We start from the raw sequence: 19432 nt of genomic DNA on the forward strand, positions 1-19432 counted from the left end.
ATGGGGGGGTGGGGTATCGACTGTGGAGGTGGGCGGGGATTTGAGGATGGGGGATCTGTTCCTGGAAGGGAACTTTCCGAGCATGAGGGCGCTGGAGGAAAAGTTTGGGCTGGCGAGAGGGAACGACTTTAGATACTTACAGGTGCGGGACTTTGTACACAGACTGGTGCCATCCTTCCCACGTCTCCCGCCGAAGGGGAGGCAGGACAGGGTAGTTTCTAGGAGAGAGGTGGGAGAGGTTGAGTTTCAGACGTCTACAAGGAACTAATGGGAGCTGAGGATACGCAGACTGAAGACCTGAAGCTTAAGTGGGAGGAGGAGCTTGGGGGGGGGGGGGGGGGGGGGGGGGTTGGGTGAGATGGAGGATGGTATCTGGGCGGAAGCCCTGAGCAGAGTAAACACGACCGTAACAAACAAAGAACAAAGAACAAAGAAATGTACAGCACAGGAACAGGCCCTTCGGCCCTCCAAGCCCGTGCCGACCATACTGCCCGACTAAACTACAATCTTCTACACTTCCTGGGTCCGTATCCTTCTATTCCCATCCTATTCATATATTTGTCAAGATGCCCCTTAAATGTCCCTATCGTCCCTGCCTCCACTACCTCCTCCGGTAGTGAGTTCCAGGCACCCACTACCCTCTGCGTAAAAAACTTGCCTCGTACATCTACTCTAAACTTTGCCCCTCTCACCTTAAACCTATGCCCCCTAGTAATTGACCCCTCTACCCTGGGGAAAAGCCTCTGACTATCCACTCTGTCTATGCCCCTCATAATTTTGTATACCTCTATCAGGTCGCCCCTCAACCTCCTTCGTTCCAGTGAGAACAAACCGAGTTTATTCAATCGCTCCTCATAGCTTATGCCCTCCATACCAGGCAACATTCTGGTAAATCTCTTCTGCACCCTCTCTAAAGCCTCCACATCCTTCTGGTAGTGTGGCGACCAGAATTGAACACTATACTCCAAGTGTGGCCTAACTAAGGTTCTATACAGCTGCAACATGACTTGCCAATTCTTATACTCAATGCCCCGGCCAATGAAGGCAAGCATGCCGTATGCCTTCTTGACTACCTTCTCCACCTGTGTGGCCCCTTTCAGTGATCTGTGGACCTGTACTCCTAGATCTCTTTGACTTTCAATACTCTTGAGGGTTCTACCATTCACTGTATATTCCCTACCTGCATTAGCCCTTCCAAAATGCATTACCTCACATTTGTCCAGGTTAAACTCCATCTGCCATCTCTCCGCCCAAGTCTCCAGACAATCTAAATCCTGCTGTATCCTCAGACAGTCCTCATCGCTATCCGCAATTCCACCAACCTTTGTGTCGTCTGCAAACTTACTAATCAGACCAGTTACATTTTCCTCCAAATCATTTATATATACTACAAAGAGCAAAGGTCCCAGCACTGATCCCTGTGGAACACCACTGGTCACAGCCCTCCAATTAGAAAAGCATCCCTCCATTGCTACCCTCTGCCTTCTATGGCCTAGCCAGTTCTGTATCCACCTTGCCAGTTCACCCCTGATCCCGTGTGACTTCACCTTTTGTACTAGTCTACCATGAGGGACCTTGTCAAAGGCCTTACTGAAGTCCATATAGACAACATCTACTGCCCTACCTGCATCAATCATCTTAGTGACCTCCTCGAAAAACTCTATCAAGTTAGTGAGACACGACCTCCCCTTCACAAAACCGTGCTGCCTCTCACTAATACGTCCATTTGCTTCCAAATGGGAGTAGATCCTGTCTCGAAGAATTCTCTCCAGTAATTTCCCTACCACTGAAGTAAGGCTCACCGGCCTGTAGTTCCCGGGATTATCCCTGCCACCCTTCTTAAACAGAGGAACAACATTGGCTATTCTCCAGTCCTCCGGGACATCCCCTGAAGACAGCGAGGATCCAAAGATTTCTGTCAAGGCCTCAGCAATTTCCTCTCCAGCCTCCTTCAGTATTCTGGGGTAGATCCCATCCGGCCCTGGGGACTTATCTACCTTAATATTTTTTAAGACACCCAACACCTCGTCTTTTTGGATCACAATGTGACCCAGGCTATCTACACCCCCTTCTCCAGACTCAACATCTACCAATTCCTTCTCTTTGGTGAATACTGATGCAAAGTATTCATTTAGTACCTCGCCCATTTCCTCTGGCTCCACACATAGATTCCCTTGCCTATCCTTCAGTGGGCCAACCCTTTCCCTGGCTACCCTCTTGCTTTTTATGTAAGTGTAAAAAGCCTTGGGATTTTCCTTAACCCTATTTGCCAATGACTTTTCATGACCCCTTCTAGCCCTCCTGACTCCTTGCTTAAGTTCCTTCCTACTTTCCTTATATGCCACACAGGCTTCGTCTGTTCCCAGCCTTTTAGCCCTGACAAATGCCTCCTTTTTCTTTTTGACGAGGCCTACAATATCACTCGTCATCCAAGGTTCCCGAAAATTGCCGTATTTATCTTTCTTCCTCACAGGAACATGCCTGTCCTGTATTCCTTTCAACTGACACTTGAAAGCCTCCCACATGTCAGATGTTGATTTGCCCTCAAACATCCGCCCCCAATCTATGTTCTTCAGTTCCCGCCTAATATTGTTATAATTAGCCTTCCCCCAATTTAGCACATTCATCCTCGGACCACTCTTATCCTTGTCCACCAGTACTTTAAAACTTACTGAATTGTGGTCACTGTTACCGAAATGCTCCCCTACTGAAACATCTACCACCTGGCCGGGCTCATTCCCCAATACCAGGTCCAGTACCGCCCCTTCCCTAGTTGGACTGTTTACATATTGTTTTAAGAAGCCCTCCTGGATGCTCCTTACAAACTCTGCCCCGTCTAAGCCCCTGGCACTAAGTGAGTCCCAGTCAATATTGGGGAAGTTGAAGTCTCCCATCACCACAACCCTGTTGTTTTTACTCTTTTCCAAAATCTGTCTACCTATCTGCTCCTCTATCTCCCGCTGGCTGTTGGGAGGCCTGTAGTATACCCCCAACATTGTGACTGCACCCTTCTTATTCCTGATCTCTACCCATATAGCCTCACTGCCCTCTGAGGTGTCCTCTCGCTGTATAGCTGTGATACTCTCCTGAACAAGTAGCGCAACTCCGCCTCCCCTTTTACATCCCCCTCTATCCCGCCTGAAAGATCTAAATCCTGGAACGTTTAGCTGCCAATCCTGCCCTTCCCTCAACCAGGTCTCTGTAATGGCAACAACATCATAGTTCCAAGTAGTAATCCAAGCTCTAAGTTCATCTGCCTTACCCGTAATGCTCCTTGCATTAAAACATATGCACTTCAGGCCACCAGACCCGCTGTGTTCAGCAACTTCTCCCCGTCTGCGCTGCCTCAGAGCCACACTGTCCCTATTCCCTAGTTCTCCCTCAATGCTCTCACCTTCTGACCTATTGCTCCCGTGCCCACCCCCCTGCCATACTAGTTTAAACCCTCCCGTGTGACACTAGCAAACCTCGCGGCCAGGATATTTATGCCTCTCCGGTTTAGATGCAACCCGTCCATCTTATACAGGTCACACCTGCCCCGGAAGAGCTCCCAGTGGTCCAGATAACAGAAACCCTCCCTCCTACACCAGCTGTTTAGCCACGTGTTTGTCTGCTCTATCTTCCTATTTCTAGCCTCACTGGCACGTGGCACAGGGAGTAATCCCGAGATTACAACCCTCGAGGTCCTGTCTTTTAACTTTCTGCTCAGCCTGATCCAGTTTAAGGTCGTGCGCCGGGCCCACATGACAGTGGCCCAGATGAGCAGATTCTTTGGGCTGGAGGACAAGTGTGCTAGATGCGCTGGAGGGCCGGCTAACCATGTATGCATGTTCTGGTCATGCCCTAAACTCTGGGTACTGGCAGGGATTCGCAGATGTCATGTCCCGGGTATTGAAAACTGGGGTGGTAATGAGTCCTGAGGTGGCAATCTTTCAGGTTTCAGAGGAGCCGGGAGTCCAGGAAGAGAGGGAAGCCGACGTTCTGGCCTTTGCTTCCCTGGTAGCCTAGCGACGAATACTGTTTGCATGGAGGGACTCAAAGCCCCCGAGGACTGAGGTATGGCTATCGGACATGGCAAGCTTTCTTGGCCTAGAGAGAGTCAAGTTCGCCTTGAGAGGTTCGCTACTAGGGTTCGCCCGAAGGTGGCAGCCATTCATTGACTTCTTCGCAGAGGAGTAAGCGTCAGCAGGGAGGGGGGACGGGGCTAGGGTAGTGTAGAGTAGAGTAGGGGGATATTGAGGCAGGTCCGTGCATGAACAGAGCCGTGGTTTGCACTATGTTTAATTTGTGTCTTGACTTTTTTGTACTGTACAATGTCACTTTTTCTATATGCCTAAAATACCTCAATAAAATTGTTTGTTAAAAAAAAAAGACCCCTCCCACCCGGCTTATTCATTCTTCCAACTTCTTTCATCGGGCAGGAGATACAAAAGCCTGAGAACACGCACTAACAGATTCAAAAACAGCTTCTTCCCCACTGTTCCCAGACTCCTAAACGACCCTCTTATGGACTGATCTGATTAATACTACACTCCTGTATGCTTCATCCGATACCGGTGTCTATGTATTTACATTGTTTACCTTGTGTTGCCCTATTATGTATTTTCTTTTCATGTACTAAATGATCTGTTGAGCTGCACGCAGAAAAATATTTTTCACTGTACATTGTACACGTGACAATAAACAAACAAATCCAAACAAAAACAAAGAACATGTGTGTTTTGCAATAACAAGTATTTATTATTCAACACGTAGACAGGTAACCAACAAACCTTTGTACAGACAATTATATCTTAGTTACTTCAGAGCTATGGTGAGATGCGACTGTCATGTTGCCTGTCCTGCTACTAACTTCCTGCGTCTCGTCAGTCATCTGATGTATATCTGGCTCTATGTGTATCTGACTCCACCTACTGGCAGGAGGTCATAACTGTCACTACATGTACCGATGATCAGCTTGATACATTTATAATAATAATCTTTTGTAAAACTATATACAGTTATGCACAGATATGAATATGTGCATATCACCAGAACCCAGATTCCTCTGCACCTCAGAGCTCTGCAACTTCTCACCATTTAGATAATAAATTTATCTTTTATTCTTACTGCCAAAATGGACAATTTTGGCACAGTGGGCGGGAATCTCCGTCCAGTGACTCCGGGATCGGGAAGCGTGATCAGACAGAATCACGCGTTAGCTGAAAACCGAGGCCGGCACCAGGCGCCCGATGGAATGCCATGCTCCGTGCCTCAACGGTGGCATGGACATGTAAATTGCACAGTAAATGCTGTTGGCATATCATTAGCAGGCCCCACCCGGCAATTTCCAGGCCCCCCGGCTCTGCAGAAGGAATTACTGACGGCGAGGTTCACTTGTGGTATTTAAAATTGGGAAACAGGCGCGTGGCTGCTGAGGGAAAGAGAGGGGGTACAAAATAGTGTGCTGCCACTTGTGCCGATGGCCAGGGGCTTCTGCCAGGGCTGGGGAGAGTAGCGGGGGGCAGCCAGGAGGTAGGCTGTGGGTCGGGGTGGACAGACACGGACCACCATTGCTGCAGCCTGCAAGGCAGCCATGTCATTGCGCACGCTGCTGACTGCTCACTGTGGGCAGCACGGTAGCATAGTGGTTAGCACAATTGCTTCACAGCTCCAGGGTCACAATTGCTTCACAGCTCCAGGGTCCCAGCTTCGATTCCCAGCTTGGGTCACTGTCTGTGCGGAGTCTGCATGTTCTCCCCGTGTATGCGTGGGTTTCCTCCGGGTGCTCCGGTTTCCTCCCACAGTCCAAAGATGTGCAGGTTAGGTGGATTGGCCGTGCTAAAAATTGCCCTTAGTGTCAAAAAGTGCCCTTAGTGTTGGGTGGAGTTACTGGGTTATTGGGGTACGGTGGAGATGTGGGCCTGGGTAGGGTGCTCTTTCCAAGAGACGGTGCAGACTCGATGGGCCGAATGGCCTCTTTCTGTGCTGTAAATTCTATGATTCTATGAACTTACCACCCCAAGTCGTCTAGGTACCCTCGGGCCCCAGCTGATCCAACAACGGGATGGGCGTTTCCCAGTGCCCATCTCCTTGGCTGGGATGAGGGAGAATGGGGAGTGGAGTGCCTATATGTAATTCCTGCTTGTCAGGTTCTCAAGAGCCAATCCCGACTCCGGCGAATCACATGCCAGCGTTTGTTGGAATGTGCACATTAGGATGTCCGGAATTGCTCCTGGACCGTAGACCTCGCGTGGTTTAGTCCCGGTGTCAGCACTTCGTCTCTGAAACGGAGAACTCTGGCCATATTTTATTTGCCAGATTTTTGCCCACTCACTTAACTTATCTATGTCCTGTTGTAGCCTCCTTACGTCCCCTTTATTGTTTACTTTCCTCCCTATTTTTGTGTTGTCAGCAAATTTAGCAACAATACCTTCAGTCCCTTCATCCAATTAATTTATATAACATATTCAATAATGGATTCTAACATTTTCCCTGTGACGGATGTTAAGCTAGCTGGCATATAGTTTCCTGCTATCTGTCGCCTCCCTTTTTGAGTAAAAGACTTACATGTGCTATCGAATTGAATCTTCCCAGAATCTGGGGAATTTGGGAGAATTTAAACCAATGGGAGAACTTAAACCAAGAATTTAAACTGTCTCATTAGCCCCTTCTATCAAGACCTCCGGGTGAAGTCCATTCGGACCACAGGATTTGTCAGTCCACAGATCCAATAATTTGCTCAATACCACTTTACCGATGTTTATAATTTTCCTGAGTTCCTCCCTCCCTTCCATTACCTGATTTACAGCTATTTCTGGGACGTTACTTGTGTCTTTGGCAGTGAAAAGTTAAATGCAAAATGCCACTTTAGTCATTCCAGAATAGCATAGGGATTCTATGATTCTAAGTCAACATTGGTCCTTTTGAGTGTGCATCTGGGGAATTGGTAATGGAAAATAGGGCTGTGCCGGATAAACAAAACTGGTATTTTCCATCTGGACGTCTTGAAAGACGTGAAAAGTTAAATGCAAAATGCCACTTTAGTCATTCCAGAATAGCATAGGGATTCTATGATTCTAAGTCAACATTGGTCCTTTTGAGTGTGCATCTGGGGAATTGGTAATGGAAAATAGGGCTGTGCCGGATAAACAAAACTGGTATTTTCCATCTGGACGTCTTGAAAGAAGTGGCTATTGAGATGGTTGATACACTGGTTCTAATTTTTCAATATTCTACATTCAGTTTGAGGGTAACTAAAAACGTTGAAGGCAGTGTGTGAAATTCTCCACCTTGCGCCTTCAGTAGCAGAGTTACCAAAGAGGCAGAGGATCATGAAGAAAACGTTGATCCGACCAGCACGGTGGCACAGTGGTTAGCACTGCCACCTAAGGCACTGCGGACCCGGATTTGATCCTGTCCTCGGGTGACTGTCTGTATAAAGTTTGCACATTCTCCCCGTGTCTACGTGGGTTTAACCCCCACAACCCAAAGATGTGCAAGTTAGGTAGATTGGCCACGCTAAATTGTCCCTTAATTGAAAAAAAAAGAAAACGCTGACCCATTTCCAATGTTCAGGCACTCCGCTGGCTTGCGGGATCAAGGTTCATGCCTAGCGCCAGCACCCATTTGCATCCACTTAGCAGGCCGTGCCCCATATTCCCCGGGCCCACGTGATTCTCTGGTCCTCTGTGCCGGGAATTATGTGGGCAAGAATGACTACTAGTCTTGACAAACGTGGCCCGGACATGGTGGACCACGCTGTGAGGGAAAGGGGTAACTCTTTCAGAGAGTTTCCCCCAAAGTCCATCTGAGGGCCACCCTAGCCCCCACGAGAGGCCCCCAAATAAGGAGACTCCCCCATAAAGCCCCTGAAGAAGGAACCCCCCCAGAGATCCCTCAAATAAAGAGACCTGCCACAGAGACCCCCTAAATAAGGAAACCTCTCCACAGACCCCCCCCCAAAAGAGAGACCTCTGTCAGCAAGCTTCCCCCCCAGAAGTGAAACTCCTGTCTAGAAGATAGAGAGCAGTCCAGTCAGAGGCAGTGAAACAAATCAATGCTTTAACACTCACTGTGCAGTACACCTGCTGGTTCAGACACAGGAAGCAGCACCTGTCAATCCCTGGAAAGAGAAAACCAGTCAGTGTGTTTAAACCCCTCAGATCTTTGATCTGCAAGTTATTCATTCATTTCTCTTTGATATTGATTTTACTAAGCTGTGATTGACAGCTGTCACACACCTAGCCGGCTGCATTCTTCTGGGGAGCTTTCTGACCGGGACCTCTTTTCTGGGCGGTCTATAGGGGGGAGGGTACGGTCTCCTTATTTAGGGGGTCTCGGGGGGTCTTTTTATTTAGGGTCTTTCCGGAAGGGGAGTCACATAATGGGGGGGAGGGGCGACCCAGACAATCCGGGGGTACGGGCTGAATTGAGCTGCAGGGGGGGGGGTGCCCAGCTGTGGGACCTCGCTACGCACCCTCCCACTCAAACTATCCCCTCCCACCCAGCCCGATAGCGGATTCCCAAGCAATCCTCACCGTGCATAAATTTGCATGGTGAAGCAGCACAAATCAGGTACAGTTCAGCTCCGGCCGGAGAACAAAAGGAGAATTCGGCCAATATTAAACTTAAAGAAAAGGCATGGGTGGGATTCTACGTTGACTGACGCCGGAATCGGGAACGCGATTGGGCGGGGAATAGGTTCGGACGACAAAATCGAGGTGGGCGCCGTTGTCCCGCCAAATCACAATTCTCCGTTGCCTTGATAGCGGCATCAATGTGTTCCAGAACGTACGTACAGTAAACACCATTGGAAAATTATTAGTGGGCCCGACCCAGTATTCTCCGGGGCCTCTGATATTCTCCGCCTTAATGGGCCGAATTCCCGACAGTGGGGTTCACTTCTGCGTTTAAAAATCAGGAAACTGGCACCTTGCTGATGAGGGGGCGAGAGGAGGTAGGATTCGGGGAGGTAGGATTCGGAGAGATGCGACCGTGAAGCAGTTCAGGCTGAGATGAGATATTATAAAGCAAGAAGTGACTTGTGGAAGTGGTGCACGGTAGGACAGAGTATTAAAGAAGATAAACGTACTATGATAAACATGTGGGATTTTAATCTACATATAGATTAGAAAAATCAGATGGGCAAAGGTAGCCTAGATGAGGAGTTCATGGAATGTTTTTGGGATAATTTCTTAGAACAGCACGTTCTAGAGCCAACCAGAGAGCAGGCTATACTCGTCCTGATATTGTGCAATGAGATCGGATTAATTAATAATCTCACAGTGAAGGTAGCCCGAGGTAGCAGCGATCATGATATGCTTCAATTATACATTCAGTTTGAGAGAAAGAAGAGACTAGTGAAAAGCTGAAGTTGCCTTCTGCTGCCATGCCATGGGCTTCTTGGAAGGGCCTTACAGAGAGGGGAGCAGTGGGTGTGTGGACAGTCGTCACAGACTGGCAGTTCTACTCAAATCTGGAGAGGAGACTGCGTCTAGAGGTGGAATGTTGACAAAGGCAAGGCAAATGGACAGACATGTCAGTGATCCTTACCCGACTGCAGCTGCGACTGTTCAGCTCTAACTCAATTGATATGCCTGGAGTCTATCTACTCACATAATTATGCCCACTCAAGCACTATTCGTGTGTGTGCGCCACTGATTTCTGCACAGCCGTTAAACATTCGCGTACTGACTTCCAAAATCACTGATATCCATGGTGTGCCTGTACCATTGGCTGACTGGGAAAACAAATACATTCCCTTAGACAGTTGACAATGACACACTGCCCCAAGGAGAGAGCTCCTAACACTTGGCTGTGTGCTGAGGTACATATTGCTTGTGTGGCGGTGAATCGGATCCCGTCCCACCAGTGATATGATGTGGAAACGGTGGATTAAAATTTTCGGCACTAAGCACCACTCTAAATGGCGAGAAAAGCCGCTCTTGCCGTCAGTGGGATGAACACCGCATTTCCCGCTTGCCATCAGCCTTTGCCGATTTCCAGGAAAATCTCACCAATAGCCTATTAATGTCATTTACTAAGACTATTAATTTGTCTCACCTATCATCAATAAATGACATTGATAAAAACCCTAATTGGCCAGCACGTTAGCACACTGGTTAGCACAGTTGCTTCACAGCTCCAGGGTCCCAAGTTCGATTCCTGGCTTGGGTCACTGTGTGGTGTTTGCACTTTCTCCCCATGTCTGCGTGGGCTTCCTCCGGGGTGCTCAGGTTTCCTCCCACAGTCCAAAGATGTGCGGGTTAGGTGGATTGGCCATTCTAAATTGGCCTCAGTGTCCAAAATGGTTGGGTGGGGTTACTGTGTTACAGGGATAGGGTGGAGGTGTGGGCTTAAGTGGGGTGCAGACTCAATAGGTCGAATGGCCTCCTTCTGCAATGTAAATTCTATAATTCTATGATAATATGAATTGTTAATTCAATCCTTGCATATTAACCTCAGAGCTGATTTTCGGATCATCTCCAAATCACTTATTTGCTCAATTAAGATACTAAAACTGACAAATATTCAGGGTGCAAACTTTATCCTATAAAACAAGAAATCTTCTTTACAAAAATTAAATATTTCAAATAACCCAAATAATGTAATTTAAGCTAATGTATCTCTCCATGTCTATACCCTAAATTGCAGTTCTCATGCTTGAATGGAGATGTGCAATTTTTTTTTATTTTTAACAAATTTAGAGTACCCAATTCTTTTTACCAATTAAGAGGCAATTTAGCATGGGGTTATATCACCGTTTTGCCTCATGACCCAAAACCTTGGGGTGAAGTGCTACGCCCACCCCACCATGTCAATCGAGGCCTGCGCCTGTGCTATGGCTAAGGTTATTAGCCTTTCGGCCATAGTTGCAGCCTCAAAGGTGTATGGCAAAGCTGTCTTCTTTTTGAGAGCCGAGCGGCGGTCCACCTCGCCCTGGAAAAAGGACTCACGGTGGGCGGGATCTACCTGGCGGTTGGCCGGCTGGAGGCCACTGCCGAGAGAGTTATTCTCTCTAATGTCTCGCCTTTTATTCCCACAGAGCTCCTCCTCACCCACCTCCATCAACTGGCGGAGGTACGGTCCAGGGTGGTACCACTCCCGCTTGGCCTCAAAAACCCTACCCTCAAGCATGTTTTCTCCTTCCGGCACCAGGTCTTTGTTTGCCCGGCCCGTGAGGAGGTCCTGGAAGAAACTTTTGAGATCCCTTTTGGGGACAACACCTACTGCATCTTCTGATCTGCAGGTGGCGTGCAGTGCCATGCCTGCAAGAAGGTGGGGTATATTAGAAAAAATTGCCCCACCTCTAAGGCTGCCGCTGATGGTGCCGCCGCCCCCTCTTCCACTGGCGTGGAGGTGAGGGGACAGCCGCGTGGCCGGAAGGCTGAGAGGAAGACCAACAGGGCGATTCGTAAGCTGTCAGGTTTGGATCCTTCTGACCCTCTGACCCAGTGCCCCTGGCTACTTACTCGGTGCAGCCATTACGCCTCACCCCACCATCACCCAGAAACACCCTCAGCCCGGTGCCATTTCGCCATCGGATGCCGGGCCCGGCGACACTTCTGCGGAGGCCCCTATGGGTGGCGGTAGTGAAGTGGGTGCTCTGTCCCAGCCACAAATTCTGGAGAGAAGCATTGAGGGGCAAGGAGTCAGCCTGGAGTGGCCTCCAGAGATAGAGGTCTCCCCGGTGTGTAACCCTCTCCCCCACAAACGGCGTCATTCCAGGTTCTTTTTCATAGATGTCACTCCCAATCCCCGAAGGAAATAGGCGGGGGGATAGTGACGAAATCCCAGCAGCTGCCGCTGTCTCCCGAGCAGGGTGCTTCGGGGTTGGACGGGACCCTAGAGGGTCCGTTCCACCCAGTACAATTTAGCACCCCGGTCTGCGTGGGTTTCCTCCTGGCATCCGGTTTCCTCCCACAGTCCAAAGACATGCAGGTTGTGGTGATCTCTATGTGTGCATGTATACAAGGGGTTAATGTGTCATCAGTAGCACCACATGATCACTAGAGGGCCGGACCAACAGGGGTATAAAAGGCAGCCACATTGGGGCTCTCTCTCTCTCTTGGGTGCACTGTGATCAAATCAACAGCAGACTAGTTTAGATGGCCAGTGGAATTACGTATAGTTACCATGGTTAGATATTGTTAACCTTATCACTAGTATCAAAATTAAAGTAAAGAACTCATGTAAATATTGTTGTAGTTACTCAATAAACCTTTTGTTACTACTTGAAAAGTTCAAATCTTCTTCATCGGGATTCAGAATACCTCATCACTAAACAAGGATTGAGTAGCACATGTTACCTACCACACAGGTAACAAAACATGGTACCAGTCGAGTGCCTTTAACAGAACTAATTAGATTAGGTTAGACAAAAAGCGAAAAAAAAGAGAAGACTGGACATTCGACTGTGGAAGACTTCGCAGCAAATGGATCCTCGATGACGAACTATGGGACTCATTGGACCTCTAGGGCAGCTGGAAACAACCGGTAATTTAAGTTATGATTGGAAAAGATTTGAACAGATATTCCAAATATTTATCGCAACTAATGGTTTAAGCACGGTCTCTAACACAACGAAAATAGCACTACTACTCTCAAGAGGAGGGCATGAAGCTAGAGAAATCTATAATTGCTTTAATTACTTAGAAGATGAAGACGACACCAAAATAGAAGTAATACTCAAAAAAATTGATGAACACTGTAAGAATCAGTCTGGTGAGATGCTGGAAAGATTTAAAAATTGTCATAAATGCCAGAGAAACGGAGGGCCCATCACTGATGTTATTATAAGTCTCAAGTTAATACCACAAGGGTGTGATTATGCTGATTTCAGAGACACTGTGATAATGAATCAATTAATTTCTGGATTACCTGATAAAAATTTGAGGGAAGAACTATCACAAAATAAGCATCTAACTCTAGAAACTGCTATACAGAAATGCCTTGTTTACGAACAAAAACAAAATCAATACTGTGAGTCTTTACAAACACAGAATCAGTGTCTAGAAAACAAAATTGGTAAAAATGGCGGCAAAACTTACCACGAGGCAGAAGCAGGATCTCCATCAATGCAACAGCTCTTTTTGATTGGCAGTCATCTTGAGAAAGGAGCCGCACATGCACACTTCCCTAAAAGACGCAAACCGGCAAAACAGTGTTCTGCGCATGCGCGAGAAGCCACGCATGCGCAGTTGCGAAAAGAGCGCACAGTACAGGAAACTCGGACTGCGCATGCGCAATCGAGTCCTACGCATGATGTCATGAGCATCATGACGTCAGAGGACCAGGACCATGCCAACTTAAAAGGGAAATGCACGAAAATGAACAAAAAGTAATTTAAAGCTGCAAAACCCAATTTTCTTACCTCAAAAGACAGAACAATGCCCGAACGTACACCAGCAGTTGAAAATAACTTTCACACTTCCGGGTGCGGCTATGCAGAGCTAGGTAGCATATTCGGTAGCTCCCGCTTGGAACGGACTTTTGGGCTCTTTTACAGGGCCCCCACGGCATTTGTTTGACATTTCCCGGTGTGGGAAAAAGACTGCAGCATTCCCCTGACATTGTCCCCCAGGAATGTTATGTCTTTTGGTTACCAGACCCGGCAGAAACAGCAAAAGATTTGGCTTGAGCTGCAGACAAAAGCCTCTTCCAGCATGCAGGCGAGGGAAGGGCAAGCTTAAAGCTGCAATCTGACTTGAGGGCCTCTATCAAAGGTGAATTCTATCAGCAGAGGGAACAACTGTGAAAAGATCTACCAAGGCCATTGAAGAAGCGGGGACGAGGCTTCAGTTGGCGGCCATGGAGGAGTAGGTCGCGCATTCGGCAGCTCCCGTCTGGAACCGACTCACAGACCTTTTTCAGGAGTTTCCATAGACGTTTTGGGGCAGACTGGTGAAGCGAACACTGCCAAAAGGATTCCCTCTCGACCTCCGGTTGCGGCTATGCGGAGCTAAGCCGCATGATTCGGCAGCTCCCGCTACCACGGACTTTCGGGCTCGTTAGAGGAGCCTCAACGGAACTTTTTTTTTTCTTTGACGCAACCCGTGGGGAAGGGAAGAGAGAGGTCCCCCTCCAACTTCTATGAAATGGACCAGAAGTGTAATGGCCAAAGGAACGGCACTGGAGCAACGGGAGAAGCGAGTGAAAGAAAACAAAATGGCGGCGGCCAGGGACAAAGGGGAGCTGCAGGAGTTCATCAAGCGCTGCTTCGAGGAGCAGCACGAGGAGATGCGCAAGGAGATGTTGGTGCCGATGCTTTCGGCAATTGAAGGACTCGGGATCACCCAGAAGGCCCACAAAGCTAAGATCCAGGAGGTACAGAAAAGAGTCAGTCAGAACGAGGACGAGCTCGTGGGCCTGACGGTGAGAGTGAAGCAGAACGAGGCGCTACACAAGAGGCGGGCGGGAAGACTCGAAGACCTGGAGGAGAAAGAATATGCGAATCCTGGGTCTCCCTGAGGGAGTGGAGGGGGCTGATGCCGGGGCATACGCGAGCACGATGCTCGAGGCGATGATGGGCACGAAGGCCCCTTCGAGGCTGCTGGAGTTGGACGGGGCACATCGGGTGCTGGCGAAGAAGCCCCAGGCAAATGAGCCGCCAAGGGCGATGGTGGTGAGGTTCTACCGGTTCACGGACAGAGAGTGGGTTCTGAGATGGGCCAAGAAGGAGCGGAGCAGTAAGTGGGACAATGCAGAGATCTGAATATACCCGGACTGGAGCACGGAGGTTGCAAAGCGGAGAGCGGGTTTCAACCGGGCCAAAGCGGCGTTGTACCGGAAAGAAGTGAAATTCGGAATGCTGCAGTCAGCGCGACTGTGGGTCACATACAAGGGCCAACACTATTACTTCGAAACGCCTGAAGAGGCGTGGACCTTTGTACAAGCCGAAAAGTTGGACTCTAACTGAGGGTTTGTGAGGGTGGGAGGGATGTTTGATGGTTGTTGTATATAGGGAGTCAATCACGTGCAGGAAATGTTACATGGGCTGGGGGAGAAAGACAAGGCCGCGACAGGAGCTGCGCCAGAGGGGGCGGAGCGGGCTTTGGAAGGCGCGGGGTGTTTTCCCGCAAGCGGGAAGAAAGGCGGGAAGGGGAACGAAGGAATGCATATGGATTGGGAGACTCCCACACGGGGAGGTCAATGGGACGGCGGGGGAAGCCGGGGTCAGCAGGCGTCAGCTGACTTACGGGAGTGACATGGGGGGAGCAAAAAAGCTAGACAGGGGTCTAGCGGGGGGGAGGGGAGGGGGGGAATGGGGGGGGGGAAAAAGGGTTGCTGCTGCACTGGCCGAAAGGGAATAGGACACAGAAGAGGTGGTCGGGACGGGGGTCACCCCTCTGGGGGACTGGAAGGTGAGGGAGGCGTGGACACGGGACTGGCCCAGAAAAGGAGATGGCTAGTCGGCGGGGGGGGGGGGGCGGTGCGTGTGAGAGCCCCTCCAATCTGGCTGATAACGTGGAATGTGAGGGGCCTGAATGGGCCAGTGAAGAGGGCTCGAGTGTTCGCGCACTTAAAGGGACTGAAGGCGGACGTGGCCATGCTCCAAGAGACACACCTGAAGGTGGCGGACCAGGTCAGGCTAAGAAAGGGATGGGTAGGACAGGTATTCCACTCGGGACTGGACGCGAAGAATAGAGGGGTGGCAATATTGGTGGGAAAGCGGGTGTCATTTGAGGCCAAGACTATTGTAGCGGACAATGGAGGGCGATATGTAATGGTGAGCGGTAGGCTGCAAGGGACGTGGGTGGTGTTGGTAAACGTATACGCCCCGAACTGGGATGATGCAGGATTCATGAAGCGCATGTTGGGGTGCATTCCGGACCTGGAGATAGGAGGCCTGATAATGGGTGGGGACTTCAATACAGTGTTGGATCCAGCACTGCACCACTCCAAATCAAGGACTGGAAAGAGGCCAGCGGCGGCCAAGGTACTTAGGGGGTTTATGGATCAGATAGGGGGAGTGGACCCATGGCGGTTTGCAAGGCCGCAGGCCAGGGAATTTTCTTTCTTCTCCCATGTACACAAAGCCTACTCCTGGATAGATTTCTTTGTTCTGGGTAGGGCGCTCATCCCAAGGGTGGAGGGGACGGAGTATTCGGCCATAGCCGTCTCGGACCATGCCCCGCACTGGGTGGAACTGGAGCTGGGAGAGGAGAGGGACCAATGCCCGTTGTGGCAGCTGGTTGTGGGACTGCTGGCGGACGAGGTGGCGTGAGGGAAGGTTAGGGGGTGTATCGAAAGGTACTTGGAGGCCAACGACAACGGGGAGGTGCGGGTGGGGGTGGTATGGGAGGCGTTGAAGGCGGTGATCAGGGGAGAGCTAATCTCCATTAGGGCTCATAGGGAGAAGACAGAGGGTATGGAAAGGGAGAGGTTAGTGGGGGAGATTTTGAGAGTGGACAGGAGATACGCAGAGGCCCCGGAGGAAAGATTACTTGGGGAAAGATGGCGGCTCCAGACGGAGTTTGACCTGTTGACCACAGGGAAGGCGGAGGCACAGTGGAGGAAAGGGCAGGGGGCGACCTACGAGTATGGGGAAAAGGCTGGCACACCAGCTCCGTAAGAGGATGGCAGCGAGGGAAATAGGGGGAGTCAAAGATGGAACGGGAGCCACGGTTCGGAGTGCGACGAAAATAAACGAGGTATTTAAGGCATTTTATGAAGAGCTATAGAGATCCCAGCCCCCAGCGGGGGAAGAGGGGATGAGATGATTCCTAGATCAGCTGAGATTCCCGAGGGTGGAGGAGCAAGAGGTGGCTGGTTTGGGGGCACCAATTGGGTTGGAGGAGCTGAGCAAGGGTTTGGGGAGCATGCAGGCGGGGAAGGCCCCGGGACCGGATGGATTCCCGGTGGAGTTCTACAGGAAGTACGCAGACCTGTTGGCCCCGCTACTGGTGAGGACCTTTAATGAGGCAAGAGAGGAGGGGACCCTGCCCCCGACAATGTCGGAAGCGACAATTTCTTTGATCCTAAAGCGGGACAAGGACCCACTGCAATGTGGATCGTACAGGCCGATCTCGCTCCTCAATGTGGATGCAAAGTTGCTGGCAAAAGTGCTGGCCACGAGGATCGAGGACTGTGTCCTGGGGGTAATCCACGAGGACCAGACGGGATTTGTAAAGGGCAGGCAACTAAACACCAATGTGCGGCGGCTCTTAAACATGATAATGATGCCATCGGAGGAGGGAGAGGCGGAGATAGTGGCAGCCATGGACGCGGAGAAGGCCTTTGACCGAGTAGAGTGGGAGTACCTCTGGGAGGAGCTGCGTAGGTTTGGGTTCGGGGTAGGGTTCATCAATTGGGTTAAGCTCCTTTACAGAGCCCCGATGGCGAGTGTAGTGACGAACTGGAGGAGGTCGGAGTACTTTCGACTGTACCGAGGGACGAGGCAGGGGTGCCCCCTGTCCCCCCGTTGTTCGCATTGGCGATCGAACCATTGGCCATGTCATTGAGGGGGTCTAATAAATGGAGGGGGGTGGTCCGAGGGGGAGAAGAGCATCGGGTGTCGCTATATGTGGATGACCTGTTGCTGTACGTGGCGGATCCAATGGAGGGGATGGTGGAGGTCATGCAGACTCTAAGGGAGTTTGGGGAGCTTTCGGGTTATAAGCTTAATGTAGGGAAGAGTGAGCTCTTTGTATTACAGGCGGGGGACCAAGAAAGAGGGATAGGGGACCTACCGCTGAGGAGGGCGGAGGGGAGCTTTCGGTATCTGGGGATCCAGATAGCCAGGAGTTGGGGGACCCTACATAAACTGAATCTGACGAGGTTGGTGGAGCAAATGGAGGAGGATTTCAAAAGATGGGACATGTTACCGCTCTCGCTGGCGGGTAGAGTGCAGTCGGTCAAAATGGTGGTCCTACCGAGGTTTCTGTTTGTGTTTCAGTGCCTTCCCATCGTGATCACTAAGGCCTTTTTTAAGAGAGTAGGCAGGAGTATTATGGGGTTTGTGTGGGCGAATAAGACCCCGAGGGTAAGGAGAGGGTTCCTGGAACGCAGTAGGGACCGAGGAGGGTTGTCGCTGCCAAACCTGGGGAGCTACTACTGGGCAGCAAATGTGGCGATGATCCGCAAGTGGGTTATGGAGGGAGAGGGGGCGGCATGGAAGAGGATGGAGATGGCGTCCTGTAAAGGAACGAGCCTGGGGGCGTTGGTGACGGCACCGCTGCCGCTCTCGCCAACAAAGTATACCACGAGCCCGGTGGTGGCGGCAACGCTAAGGATCTAGGGCCAGTGGAGAGAGCACCGGGGTGCAATGGGAGCATCGGTGTGGTCCCGATCAGGGGTAACCACCGGTTTGTCCCGGGGAAGATGGACGGGGGGCTGCAGAGCTGGCATCGGCCGGGGATTGGAAGAATGGGGGACCTGTTCATCGACGGGACGTTTGCGAGCCTAGAGGCACTGGAGGAGAAGCTCGAGTTACCCCCGGGAAATGCCTTTAGATATATGCAGGTGAGGGCGTTTGTGAGGCGACAGGTGAGGGAATTCCCATTGCTCCCCGCACACGAAGTTCAAGATAGGGTGATCTTGGGTGTATGGGTCGGGGAGGGCAAGGTGTCGGAAATACACCAGGAGTTGAAAGAAGAGGGGGAAGCGCTGGTAGAAGAGTTGAAGGGTAAATGGGAGGAGGAGCTGGGGGAGGAGATCGAGGAAGGTCTGTGGGCTGATGCCCTAGGTAGGGTTAATTCTTCCTCCTCGTGTGCCAGGCTCAGCCTGATACAATTTAAGGTGGTCCACAGAGCGCACTTTACGGGGGCGAGGTTGAGTAGGTTCTTTGGGGTGGGGGACAGATGTGGAAGGTGCTCAGGGAGCCCGGTGAACCATGTCCATATGTTTTGGTCATGCCCGGCACTGGAGGGGTTCTGGAGAGGAGTGGCGGGAGCAATATCTCAGGTGGTGAAAGTCCGGGTCAAGCCAAGCTGGGGGCTAGCAATATTTGGAGTAGTGGACGAACTGGGAGTGCAGGAGGCGAAAGAGGCCGGCATTCTGGCCTTTGCGTCCCTAGTAGCCCGGCGAAGGATCTTGCTAATGTGGAAGGAGGCGAAGCCCCCCAGCCTGGAGGCCTGGATAAATGATATGGCTGGGTTCATAAAGTTGGAGAGGATTAAGTTCGCCTTGAGAGGGTCTGCGCAGGGGTTCTACAGGCAGTGGCAACTGTTCCTAGACTATCTCGCGAAGTGTTAGAGGAAGGTCAGTCAGCAGCAGCTACCTTGGGGGGCGGGGGGGGGGGGGACGTCCTGGGAGGGGGGGGGGGGGGGAGGGGGGGGAAGGGGGGACTGCCTGGGAGGGTGGATGAGCAAGAGATAACATGAAGGGTTGGGGAAACTGGCACGTACGGGTGAGGGCCAGTGTACAAAGCTGTGTAAATATATCATTTTGCCATGTATATATCTTGCTCTGCGCGATTTCTCGTTTTTTTTTGTTACGGGGGGTGGGGTTA

General features: G+C 50.7%; 1 protein-coding gene across 3 annotated transcripts in view; it reads left to right on the forward strand.

Annotated features, from left to right (window-relative positions):
* The window catches only part of pde4d (phosphodiesterase 4D, cAMP-specific), a 1019730-nt gene that overhangs the window by 682430 nt on the left and 317868 nt on the right, over positions 1-19432 (forward strand). The window lies entirely within an intron of this gene.

This window comes from Scyliorhinus torazame, chromosome 3 (assembly GCF_047496885.1).
Source record: "Scyliorhinus torazame isolate Kashiwa2021f chromosome 3, sScyTor2.1, whole genome shotgun sequence".
Taxonomy (NCBI): domain Eukaryota; kingdom Metazoa; phylum Chordata; class Chondrichthyes; order Carcharhiniformes; family Scyliorhinidae; genus Scyliorhinus; species Scyliorhinus torazame.